We start from the raw sequence: 12199 nt of genomic DNA on the forward strand, positions 1-12199 counted from the left end.
TTGAACACATGTAACAAAGACATGCTCACTCCCACATAGGGTAGACCACTCCATTTTTGGATAGTTCTTTTGGAAGTTTTTTTTCTTCTAACCATTGGATTCCCCAGCACCTACCACAGTGCCTGACACATAAGAAGGGATCCCATAGAGAAATAAAATGCTGGATCGACATTTCATTGTGATATTTTTAAATGAAAAAAGCAAGCACCAGAACAGTGTATTATATAACAGAGCTTCTATCATGATTCCATTAATGCAATTAAAATATGCATATTATATGTAAATATCTTTTATTTATATAGTTAGTATAAAAATCTGTATCACATAATCTTTCATATGCATGAAATACTTAATACTTAAATATCTGTAAGGAGTTACCTCAAAAAGTCTTGGAGAAAAGGGAGTTTGGAGAGGAACTTTACAACTTATAACCCTCAATACTGGTTTAATTTTTTTACCGTTAGCAAATATTATAATTAATTTTAAACAAAAAAAGGGGGGGAAATCCTTTGCTATCGAGTCAACTCTGACGCATAGCAACCCTACAGCACGGAGTAGAACTGCATCATAGGGTTTCCAACAAGCAGCTGGTGGATTCGAACTGCTGACCTTTTGGTTGGCAGCCGCACTCTTAACCACTGTGTCACCAGGGCTCCAATATAACTGTAAGTAACTATTTAACTTTTTCAAAAACTCATATCTCATCTGGGTGCAAATTTCTGATATTCTACTTCACTACCTGTTACTGTTATGGTGTTGGTGAAGAATATTAAATATACCACGGACTGCCAGAAGACCAAACAAATCTGTCTTGGAAGAATGCTCTTTGGAAGTAAGGATGGTGAGACTTCGTCTCACGTACTTTGGACATGTTATCAGGAGGGACCAGTCCCTGGAGAAGGACATCATGCTTGGTAAAGTAGAAGGTCTGTGAAAAAGAAGACCCTCAAAGAAAGGAATTGATACGTTGGCTTCAACAATGGGCTCAAGATTGTGGGGATGGCACAGGTCGGGCAGTGTTTCATTCCATTGTACAAGGGTCGCTAAGAGTCAGAACCGACTTGATGGCATCTCACGACAACAACACCTGTTACTGGTTCCTTTTTAGTACAGGCTGCCTAAGACCCACTGTGCTCTTCAGCTAACACTACATAGGCCAGTGTTATAAGTGGGCTGTTGGAATAAGCATCTGAGGTTCCTCTGATGGCACTCTGACTAACGTAACTGCCACTAAAGACCAGAGCTTGCACCCAATTTGCAAGCATCTTTCTTTCCTTACCTGGGCCAGAGCAAAGGAGTCAGGAGCTTACACAGACAAAGCCCCCCTATTCTTCATCTTAATCTCTGGCAGTGAAATCAGCAGATAGCTGCAGCTCAAGGGCTAGTGGACCAAGGAACTAATCAACCAACTGCTTGGCTATCCTGCACAAACACGTATTGTATGTCTCCTTTCTGCCAAGTTCTGTGCTAGCCACAAGGCCTGTCCTCGTGGAGTTTACGATTTTTTTTTTATTATATAGGGTAGCTATGTGTCGGGATCGACTAGATGGCAACGAGTATGTCAAGACTTTCTGAACATTTGGCAGAGCCTTTCAAAGCCCCAAAAGCTTAGGTCTCTGATCTTAAAAAGCCCTCTAGAAGGCCCACGACTTTAAGAATCTTTCTCCAAAAGTTCAAAACTCTCTGAAGGCAGTAGGGATCCCGGTACTGAGAAGATTATGGCCAGTGTCAGAATGGCAGAGCTGGCTGATCCCAGGCTCAATATTTTAGAACTGGAAGGTACCTGATTCAATTTAACATCATAAATGGGGCAACGAAGATAAGTCACTTGTTTCAGATCACATTATTAGCTGAAGGCATGATGAGGTTTCCTGACTGCTAGTCCAGTTTTAGGAACCCTGATGGCGCAATGGTTAAGCTCTTGTTGCTAACCCAAAAGCTGGTGGTTGGAACCTACCCAGTGGCTCTGCGGGAGAAAAACCTGGCTATCTGGTTCCATAAAGATTGTTAGGTGCAGTCAAATACAACAGAACAAAACACTGCCCAGTCTAGCGCCATCCTCACAATCTTTGTTATGCTTGAGCCCATTGTTGCAGCCACTGTGTCAATCCTTCTCTTTGAGGGTCTTCCTCTTTTTCACTGGCTCTCTACCAAGTGTGATGCCCTTCTCCAGGGACTCGTCCCTCCTGATAACATGTTCAAAGTGCATGAGACAAAGTCTTGACATCCTTGCTTCTAAGGAGCATTCTGGCTGTACTTTTTCCAAGACAGATTTGTTCATTCTTCTGGCAGTCCATGGTATATTAAATATTTTTTGCCAACGCCATAATTCAAAGGCATCAATTCTTCTTCAGTATTCCTCATTCGTTGTCCAGCTTTCATATGCCTATGACAAGATTGAAAATACCATGGATTGTGTCAGGCACACCTTTGTCCTCAAACTGACATCCTTGCTTTCCTACACTTTAAAGATGTCTTTTGCAGCAGATTTCCCCAATGCACTACGTTGTCTGATTTCTTTTTTTTTTTTAATTGTGTTTAGATGAAAGTTTACGGAGCAAATTAGTTTCTCATTAAACAATTAATGCACATATTGTTTTGTGACATTGGTTGCCACTCCAGGTTGTGTCAACACTCTCCCCTTCTCGACCTTAGGTTCCCCATTACCAGCTTTCCTGTCCCCTCCTGCCTTCTAGTCCTTGTCCTTGGGCTGGTGTGCCCATTTAGTCTTATTTTGTTTTATGGGCCTACCTAATCTTTGGCTGAAGGGTGAACCTCAGGAGTGACTTCAGTACTGAGTTAAAAGCACGTTCCGGGGCCATAATCTTGGGGTCATTGTCTGATTTCTTGACTGCTGCTTCCATGGGCTTTGATTATGGATTCAAGTAAAATAAAATCCTTGACAACCTCCCATAAAGATTACAACCTAGAAAACCCTATGGGGTAGTTCTAGTCTGTCACATGGGGTTGCTATGGGTCAAAATCAACTCAATGACACCTAACAACAACAATTATCCAATTTTGGTTGCATCTCTCCCAGCTCAGGGGTTTCTGACTTCCTTCAGTCACTTTTTAGGCCAGCTATAGTCCCACTCTTTCCTCCTCTCTATCACCCTCTTCACCTAAGAAGTATAATGATCCTTACACTGTCTTAAATAAGGCCTCTTCAACCCATGTTGGCAGCATCCAGGGCCTTCCCTCTGGCTTCCATGTCAGAATATTGTTGCCATTTGATGATAGGCAGGGGAAGACTGAATAGCAAAGGATGAGAGTGGGGTAGGCAATGGCTGGGAGCAATGATTAACCTGAGGAGCCCTGGTGGTTCAGTGGTTAAAGCAAATGACAGCTAATTAAAAGGTCGGCAGTACAAAAAACCACCAGCGACTCCACAGAAAAAAGATGTGGCAGTCTGCTTTTGCAAAGATTTACAGCCTTGGAAACCCTATGGAGTCACTATGAGTCAGAGTCAACTCGACGGCAGTGGGTTTTTTGGTTTTGAGCTTGCACAGCAGGGAGAGATAGCAATAAGCCCAACACACATTTGCCACCCTTGATCTAGTCCCTTAAATCCCAACTTTCCCAAACAGTCCCAGGATGCCTTGCCATGAACATACGACTGTTCCAACTTGAAGGTTTATTTAAGCCTGCCCTCTGGACCTGATCCAGAACCATCCAGACTCCCAAGGTGTACTGGAATGGAAGCAGGGCAAGATTGGGACCAGGCCTCCTGTCCTGCCACATGCCGGAAGGATCCAAAACTCCCTCCCTGGGACCGAAGGTGAAGACAATGGGAGGTTTGGAGGACACTAGATTCTTGTGAGAAAAGGAGAGAGAAAGGGAGAGCTAGAGGAAGCCAAAGAGAGAATGTATTATCTGATGGTCAAGGTACTCAAAGTTACCACGTTACCTGGGGAAACAAAAATTGTTATTTCATTAGCCTCTCCTGAACGATCTCTCTCTCTGCTTAATGCTAGCAATTATCCCCACTCTATTTTAGAAGCCGTTCATAATTATGACTACAGAGCTACAATGCTAATCTGCGGAAAAGTTAAATTGAAAAGCTTGCAAACCATGTAGGATTTAATGAGGTCAATTAAAAGGTTATTAGAGGAGAGAGGAGCCAAGATGGCGGACTAGGCAGACGCTACCTCGGATCCCTCTTACAACAAAGACACGGAAAAACAAGTGAATCGATCACATACATAACAATCTACGAACCCTGAACAACAAACACAGATTTAGAGACGGAGAACGAACTAATACGGGGAAGCAGCGATTGTTTCCAGAGCCTGGAGCCAGCGTACCAGTCAGGTACGGCACAAGCACAGAGACCTGCTCCACCCCCCTGAACTAACCCCGGGAGGGGGACTAGCCGGTTCCACGGGCGGCGTGGGACGCAGCCGTTAGGAGAAGTCCCCGGGAGGCAGTGACTGATCTTGGAGCAGAAAGAGCAGCATCCGAGCCGGGGAACCGTCCCGCAGGGATTTGGACTGCACGCAGCGGATTTTCTGGAAAAACTAGTTTCCCAGTGATGGCTCGGAGACAACAATCCATATCAAACCACTTAAAGAAGCAGACCGTGACAGCTTCTCCAACCCCCCAAACAAAAGAATCAAAATCTTTCCCAAATGAAGATACAATTTTGGAATTATCAGATACAGAATATAAAAAACTAATTTACAGAATGCTTAATGATATCACAAATGAAATTAGGATATCTGCAGAAAAAGCCAAGGAACACACTGATAAAACTGTTGAAGAACTCAAAAAGATTATTCAAGAACATACTGGAAAAATTAATAAGTTGCAAGAATCCATAGAGAGACAACATGTAGAAATCCAAAAGATTAACAATAAAATAACAGAATTAGACAACACACTAGGAAGTCAGAGGAGCAGACTCGAGCAATTAGAATGCAGACTGGGACATCTGGAGGACCAGGGAATCAACACCAACATAGCTGAAAAAAAATCAGATAAAAGAATTAAAAAAAATGAAGAAACCCTAAGAATTATGTGGGACTCTATCAAGAAGGATAACCTGCGGGTGATTGGAGTCCCAGAACAGGGAGGGGGGACAGAAAACACAGAGAAAATAGTTGAAGAACTTCTGACAGAAAACTTCCCTGACATCATGAAAGACGAAAGGATATCTATCCAAGATGCTCATCGAACCCCATTTAAGATTGATACAAAAAGAAAAACACCAAGACATATTATCATCAAACTCACCAAAACCAAAGATAAACAGAAAATTTTAAAAGCAGCCAGGGAGAAAAGAAAGGTTTCCTTCAAGGGAGAATCAGTAAGAATATGTTCTGACTACTCAGCAGAAACCATGCAGGCAAGAAGGGAATGGGACCACATATACAGAACACTGAAGGAGAAAAACTGCCAACCAAGGATCATATATCCAGCAAAACTCTCTCTGAAATATGAAGGCGAAATTAAGATATTTACAGACAAACACAAGTTTAGAGAATTTGCAAAAACCAAACCAAAGCTACAAGAAATACTAAAGGATATTGTTTGGTCAGAGAACCAATAATATCAGATATCAGCACAACACAAGGTCACAAAACAGAACGTCCTGATATCAACTCAAATAGGGAAATCACAAAAACAAACAAATTAAGATTAATTAAAAAAAAAAAATACACATAACAGGGAATCATGGAAGTCAATAGGTAAAAGATCACAATAATCAAAAAGAGGGACTAAATACAGGAGGCATTGAACTGCCGTATGGAGAGTGATACAAGGCAATATAGAACAATACAAGTTAGGTTTTTACTTAGAAAAATAGGGGTATATAATGAGGTAACCACAAAAAGGTATAACAACTCTATAACTCAAGACAAAAACCAAGAAAAACGTAACGACTCAACTAACATAAAGTCAAACACTATGAAAGTGAGGATCTCACAATTTACTAAGAAAAACGCCTCAGCACAAAAAAGTATGTGGAAAAATGAAATTGTCAACAACACACATAAAAAGGCATCAAAATGACAGCACTAAAAACTTATTTATCTATAATTACCCTGAATGTAAATGGACTAAATGCACCAATAAAGAGACAGAGAGTCACAGACTGGATAAAGAAACACGATCCATCTATATGCTGCCTACAAGAGACACACCTTAGACTTAGAGACACAAACAAACTAAAACTCAAAGGATGGAAAAAAGTATATCAAGCAAACAATAAGCAAAAAAGAAGAGGAGTAGCAATATTAATCTCTGACAAAATAGACTTTAGACTTAAATCCACCACAAAGGATAAAGAAGGACACTATATAATGATAAAAGGGACAATTGATCAGGAAGACATAACCATATTAAATATTTACGCACCCAATGACAGGGCTGCAAGATATATAAATCAAATTTTAACAGAACTGAAAAGCGAGATAGATACCTCCACAATTATAGTAGGAGACTTCAACACACCACTTTCGGAGAAGGACAGGACATCCAGTAAGAAGCTCAACAGAGACACGGAAGATCTAATTACAACAATCAACCAACTTGACCTCATTGACTTATACAGAACTCTCCACCCAACTGCTGCAAAATATACTTTTTTTTCTAGCGCACATGGAACATTCTCTAGAATAGACCACATATTAGGTCATAAAACAAACCTTTGCAGAGTCCAAAACATCGAAATATTACAAAGCATCTTCTCAGACCACAAGGCAATAAAACTAGAGATCAATAACAGAAAAACGAGGGAAAAGAAATCAAATACTTGGAAAATGAACAATACCCTCCTGAAAAAAGACTGGGTTATAGAAGACATCAAGGAGGGAATAAGGAAATTCATAGAAAGCAACGAGAATGAAAATACTTCCTATCAAAACCTCTGGGACACAGCAAAAGCAGTGCTCAGAGGTCAATTTATATCAATAAATGCACACATACAAAAAGAAGAAAGAGCCAAAATCAGAGAACTGTCCCTACAACTTGAACAAATAGAAAGTGAGCAACAAAAGAATCCATCAGGCACCAGAAGAAAACAAATAATAAAAATTAGAGCTGAACTAAATGAATTAGAGAACAGAAAAACAATCGAAAGAATTAACAAAGCCAAAAGCTGGTTCTTTGAAAAAATTAACAAAATTGATAAACCATTGGCTAGACTGACTAAAGAAATACAGGAAAGGAAACAAATAACCCGAATAAGAAATGAGAAGGACCACATCACAACAGAACCAAATGAAATTAAAAGAATCATTTCAGATTATTATGAAAAATTGTACTCTAACAAATTTGAAAACCTAGAAGAAATGGATGAATTCCTGGAAAAACACTACCTACCTAAACTAACACATTCAGAAGTAGAACAACTAAATAGACCCATAACAAAAAAAGAGATTGAAACGGTAATCAAAAAACTCCCAACAAAAAAAAGTCCTGGCCCGGACGGCTTCACTGCAGAGTTCTACCAAATTTTCAGAGAAGAGTTAACACCACTACTACTAAAGGTATTCCAAAGCATAGAAAATGACGGAATACTACCCAACTCATTCTATGAAGCCACCATCTCCCTGATACCAAAACCAGGTAAAGACATTACAAAAAAAGAAAATTATAGACCTATATCCCTCATGAACATTGATGCAAAAATCCTCAACAAAATTCTAGCCAATAGAATCCAACGACACATCAAAAAAATAATTCACCCTGATCAAGTGGGATTTATACCAGGTATGCAAGGCTGGTTTAATATCAGAAAAACCATTAATGTAATCCATCACATAAATAAAACAAAAGACAAAAACCACATGATCTTATCAATTGATGCAGAAAAGGCATTTGACAAAGTCCAACACCCATTCATGATAAAAACTCTTACCAAAATAGGAATTGAAGGAAAATTCCTCAACATAATAAAGGGCATCTATGCAAAGCCAACAGCCAATATCACTCTAAATGGAGAGAACCTGAAAGCATTTCCCTTGAGAACGGGAACCAGACAAGGATGCCCTTTATCACCGCTCTTATTCAACATCGTGTTGGAAGTCTTAGCCAGGGCAATCAGGCTAGATAAAGAAATAAAAGGTATCCGGATTGGCAAGGAAGAAGTAAAGTTATCACTATTTGCAGATGACATGATTATATACACAGAAAACCCTAAGGAATCCTCCAGAAAACTACTGAAACTAATAGAAGAGTTTGGCAGAGTCTCAGGTTATAAAATAAACATACAAAAATCACTTGGATTCCTCTACATCAACAAAAAGAACACCGAAGAGGAAATAACCAAATCAATACCATTCACAGTAGCCCCCAAGAAGATAAGATACTTAGGAATAAATCTTACCAAGGATGTAAAAGACCTATACAAAGAAAACTACAAAGCTCTACTACAAGAAATTCAAAAGGACATACTTAAGTGGAAAAACATACCTTGCTCATGGATAGGAAGACTTAACATAGTAAAAATGTCTATTCTACCAAAAGCCATCTATACATTTAACGCACTTCCGATCCAAATTCCAATGTCATATTTTAAGGGGATAGAGAAACAAATCACCAATTTCATATGGAAGGGAAAGAAGCCCCGGATAAGCAAAGCACTACTGAAAAAGAAGAAGAAAGTGGGAGGCCTCACCTTACCTGACTTCAGAACCTATTATACAGCCACAGTAGTCAAAACAGCCTGGTATTGGTACAACAACAGACACATAGACCAATGGAACAGAATTGAGAACCCAGACATAGATCCATCCACGTATGAGCAGCTGATATTTGACAAAGGACCAGTGTCAATTAACTGGGGAAAAGACAGCCTTTTTAACAAATGGTGCTGGCATAACTGGATATCCATTTGCAAAAAAATGAAACAGGACCCATACCTCACACCATGCACAAAAACTAACTCCAAGTGGATCAAAGACCTAAACATAAAGACTAAAACGATAAAGATCATGGAAGAAAAAATTGGGACAACCCTAGGAGCCCTAATACAAGGTATAAACAGAATACAAAACATTACCAAAAATGATGAAGAGAAACCCGATAACTGGGAGCTCCTAAAAATCAAACACCTATGCTCATCTAAAGACTTCACCAAAAGAGTAAAAAGACCACCTACAGATTGGGAAAGAATTTTCAGCTATGACATCTCCGACCAGCGCCTGATCTCTAAAATCAACATGATTCTGTCAAAACTCAACCACAAAAAGACAAACAACCCAATCAAGAAGTGGGCAAAGGATATGAACACACATTTCTCTAAAGAAGATATTCAGGCAGCCAACAGATACATGAGAAAATGCTCTCGATCATTAGCCATTAGAGAAATGCAAATTAAAACTACGATGAGATTCCATCTCACACCAGCAAGGCTGGCATTAATCCAAAAAACACAAAAGAATAAATGTTGGAGAGGCTGTGGAGAGATTGGAACTCTCATACACTGCTGGTGGGAATGTAAAATGGTACAACCACTTTGGAAATCTATCTGGCGTTATCTTAAACAGTTAGAAATAGAACTACCATACAACCCAGAAATCCCACTCCTCGGAATATACCCTAGAGATACAAGAGCCTTCATACAAACAGATATATGCACACCCATGTTTATTGCAGCTCTGTTTACAATAGCAAAAAGTTGGAAGCAACCAAGGTGTCCATCAACGGATGAATGGGTAAATAAATTGTGGTATATTCACACAATGGAATACTACGCATCGATAAAGAACAGTGACGAATCTCTGAAACATTTCATAACATGGAGGAACCTGGAAGGCATTATGCTGAGCGAAATGAGTCAGAGGCAAAAGGACAAATACTGTATAAGACCACTATTATAAGATCTTGAGAAATAGTAAACCTGAGAAGAACACATACTTTTGTGGTTACGAGGGGGGGAGGGAGGGAGGGTGGGAGAGGGTTTTTTATTGATTAATCAGTAGATAAGAACTGCTTTAGGTGAAGGGAAAGACAACACTCAATACATGGAAGGTCAGCTCAATTGGACTGGACCAAAAGCAAAGAAGTTTCCGGGATAAAATGAATGCTTCAAAGCTCAGCGGAGCAAGCGCGGGGGTCTGGGGAACATGGTTTGCGGGGACTTCTAAGTCAATTGGCAAAATAATTCTATTATGAAATCATTCTGCATCCCACTTTGAAATGTGGCGTCTGGGGTCTTAAATGCTAACAAGCAGCCATCTAAGATGCAGCAATTGGTCTCAACCCACCTGGAGCAAAGGAAAATGAAGAACACCAAGCCCACATGACAACTAAGAGCCCAAGAGACAGAAAGGGCCACATGAACCAGAGACCTACATCATCCTGAGACCAGAAGAACTAGTTGGTGCCCGGCCACAATCGATGACTGCCCTGACAGGGAGCTCAGCAGAGGACCCCTGAGGGAGCAGGAGAGCAGTGGGATGCAGACCCCAAATTCTCATAAGAAGACCAAACTTAATGGTCTGACTGAGACTGGAGGAATCCCGGCGGTCATGCTCTCCAGACCTTCTGTCGACACAGGACAGGAACCATCCCTGAAGACAACTCATCAGACATGAAAGGGACTGGTCAGCGGGTGGGAGAGAGACGCTGATGAAGAGTGAGCTAATTATATCAGGTGTACACTTGAGATTGTGTTGGCAACTCTTGTCTGGAGGGGGGATGGGAGGATAGAGAGAGAGGGAAGCCGGCAAAATTGTCAAGAAAGGAGAGACTGAAAGGGCTGACTCAAGACGGGGAGAGTAAGTGGGACTAGGGAGTGAGATGTATGTAAACTTATATGTGACAGACTGATTGGATTTGTAAACGTTCACTTGAAGCTTAATAAAAGTTATTATAAAAAAAAAAAAAAAAAGGTTATTAGAGAGCAGAAATGGTTAAGCTCTCAGCTGCTAACCAAAAGGTCAGAGGTTCAAACCCAACAGCTGTTCCACAGGAGAAAGATGTGGCAGTCTGCTTCCATAAAGATTATAGATAAGCCTATGGGGCAGTTCTACTCTGTCTTATCGGGTTGCTATGAATCGGGATTGACTAGATGGCAGTGGGTTTTAGAGAGCAGAACTGCCAGTCATTAAAAAAAAAAAAAAAAAAAACCTTGCCATCGAGTTGATCCTGGCTCATAGCAACCCTATAGGACAAAGTAGAACTGCCCCCATAGAGTTTCCTGGGAGCTCCAGGTGGATTCGAACTGCCAACCTTTTGGTTAGCAGCCGTAGCACTTAACCACTACACCACCAGGGTTTCTTTGCCAGCCATGTTGCTGATAAATGAAAATCAAGCAGAGTGAGACCCATGAACAAAGAAGAGAAAATAAACAGGAGATGGCAGGAGAATAATTTGAATATCAAAGGGTTAGAAGAGGCCTTTTTTTGGGGGGGGGGGTAAAACAGTTGAGTTTTGGTATACCCATTGCAGTTGAGTTAATTCTGACTCATAATGACTCTATAGGACAGAGTAGAACCCCAAAGGGTTTTCTAGGCTGCAGACTTCACCGGAGCAGATTGCCATGTCTTTCTCCTGTGGACCCACTGATGGGTTCAAACCACCAATCTTTTCATTAGCAGCTGAGCACTTTAACTAACATGCCAGAATATTTTTGCAAAAACAAAAAACCATTTTTAGATATTCCTGAAAAGTCGATCAAGGAGCCCTAGTGGTGCAGTGGTTAAAGCAACTGGCTACTAACCAAAAGTTTGGAGGTTCAAAACCACCAGCAGCTCTAGGGGAGAAAGACGTGACAGTCTGCTTCTGTAGATTTATAGCCTTGGAAACCCTGTGGGGTCACTATGAGTCAGAATCGACTTGACGGCAGTGGGTTTGGTTTTGGCTTGGGAAAATCAATCATAAAACCAAGGATGTCTCCCTGAGATGTGAAACAATTTTGTCAGCAAAATTAAAGCCAAAAGGAGGATAGAGAGAGTTGGAAGCTGGCAAAATTGTCACGAAAGGAGAGACTGGAAGGGCTGACTCATTAGGGGGAGAGCAAGTGGGAGAACGGAGTAAGGTGTATATAAACTTATATGTGACAGTCTGACTTGATTTGTAAACATTCACTTGAAGCTCAATAAAAGTTAATTTAAAAAAAAAATTTATTCAAAAAAAAAATTAAAGCCAAAAGATCAACACCCACTTTATTTTTATCTTAAGATATAGTACATAGTTGCAATTATAACCTAAATGTTCTTAACTAAAACATGAAAATAAACTTAATTTCATG

At 40.3% G+C, this 12199-nt stretch overlaps 1 protein-coding gene across 7 annotated transcripts in view; it reads right to left on the minus strand.

The window, feature by feature from the left end:
* SH3TC2 (SH3 domain and tetratricopeptide repeats 2) overlaps window positions 1–12199 on the minus strand; it is a 122818-nt gene that overhangs the window by 31824 nt on the left and 78795 nt on the right. The window lies entirely within an intron of this gene.

Source organism: Elephas maximus, chromosome 2, assembly GCF_024166365.1.
Source record: "Elephas maximus indicus isolate mEleMax1 chromosome 2, mEleMax1 primary haplotype, whole genome shotgun sequence".
In the NCBI taxonomy this organism is placed as follows: domain Eukaryota; kingdom Metazoa; phylum Chordata; class Mammalia; order Proboscidea; family Elephantidae; genus Elephas; species Elephas maximus.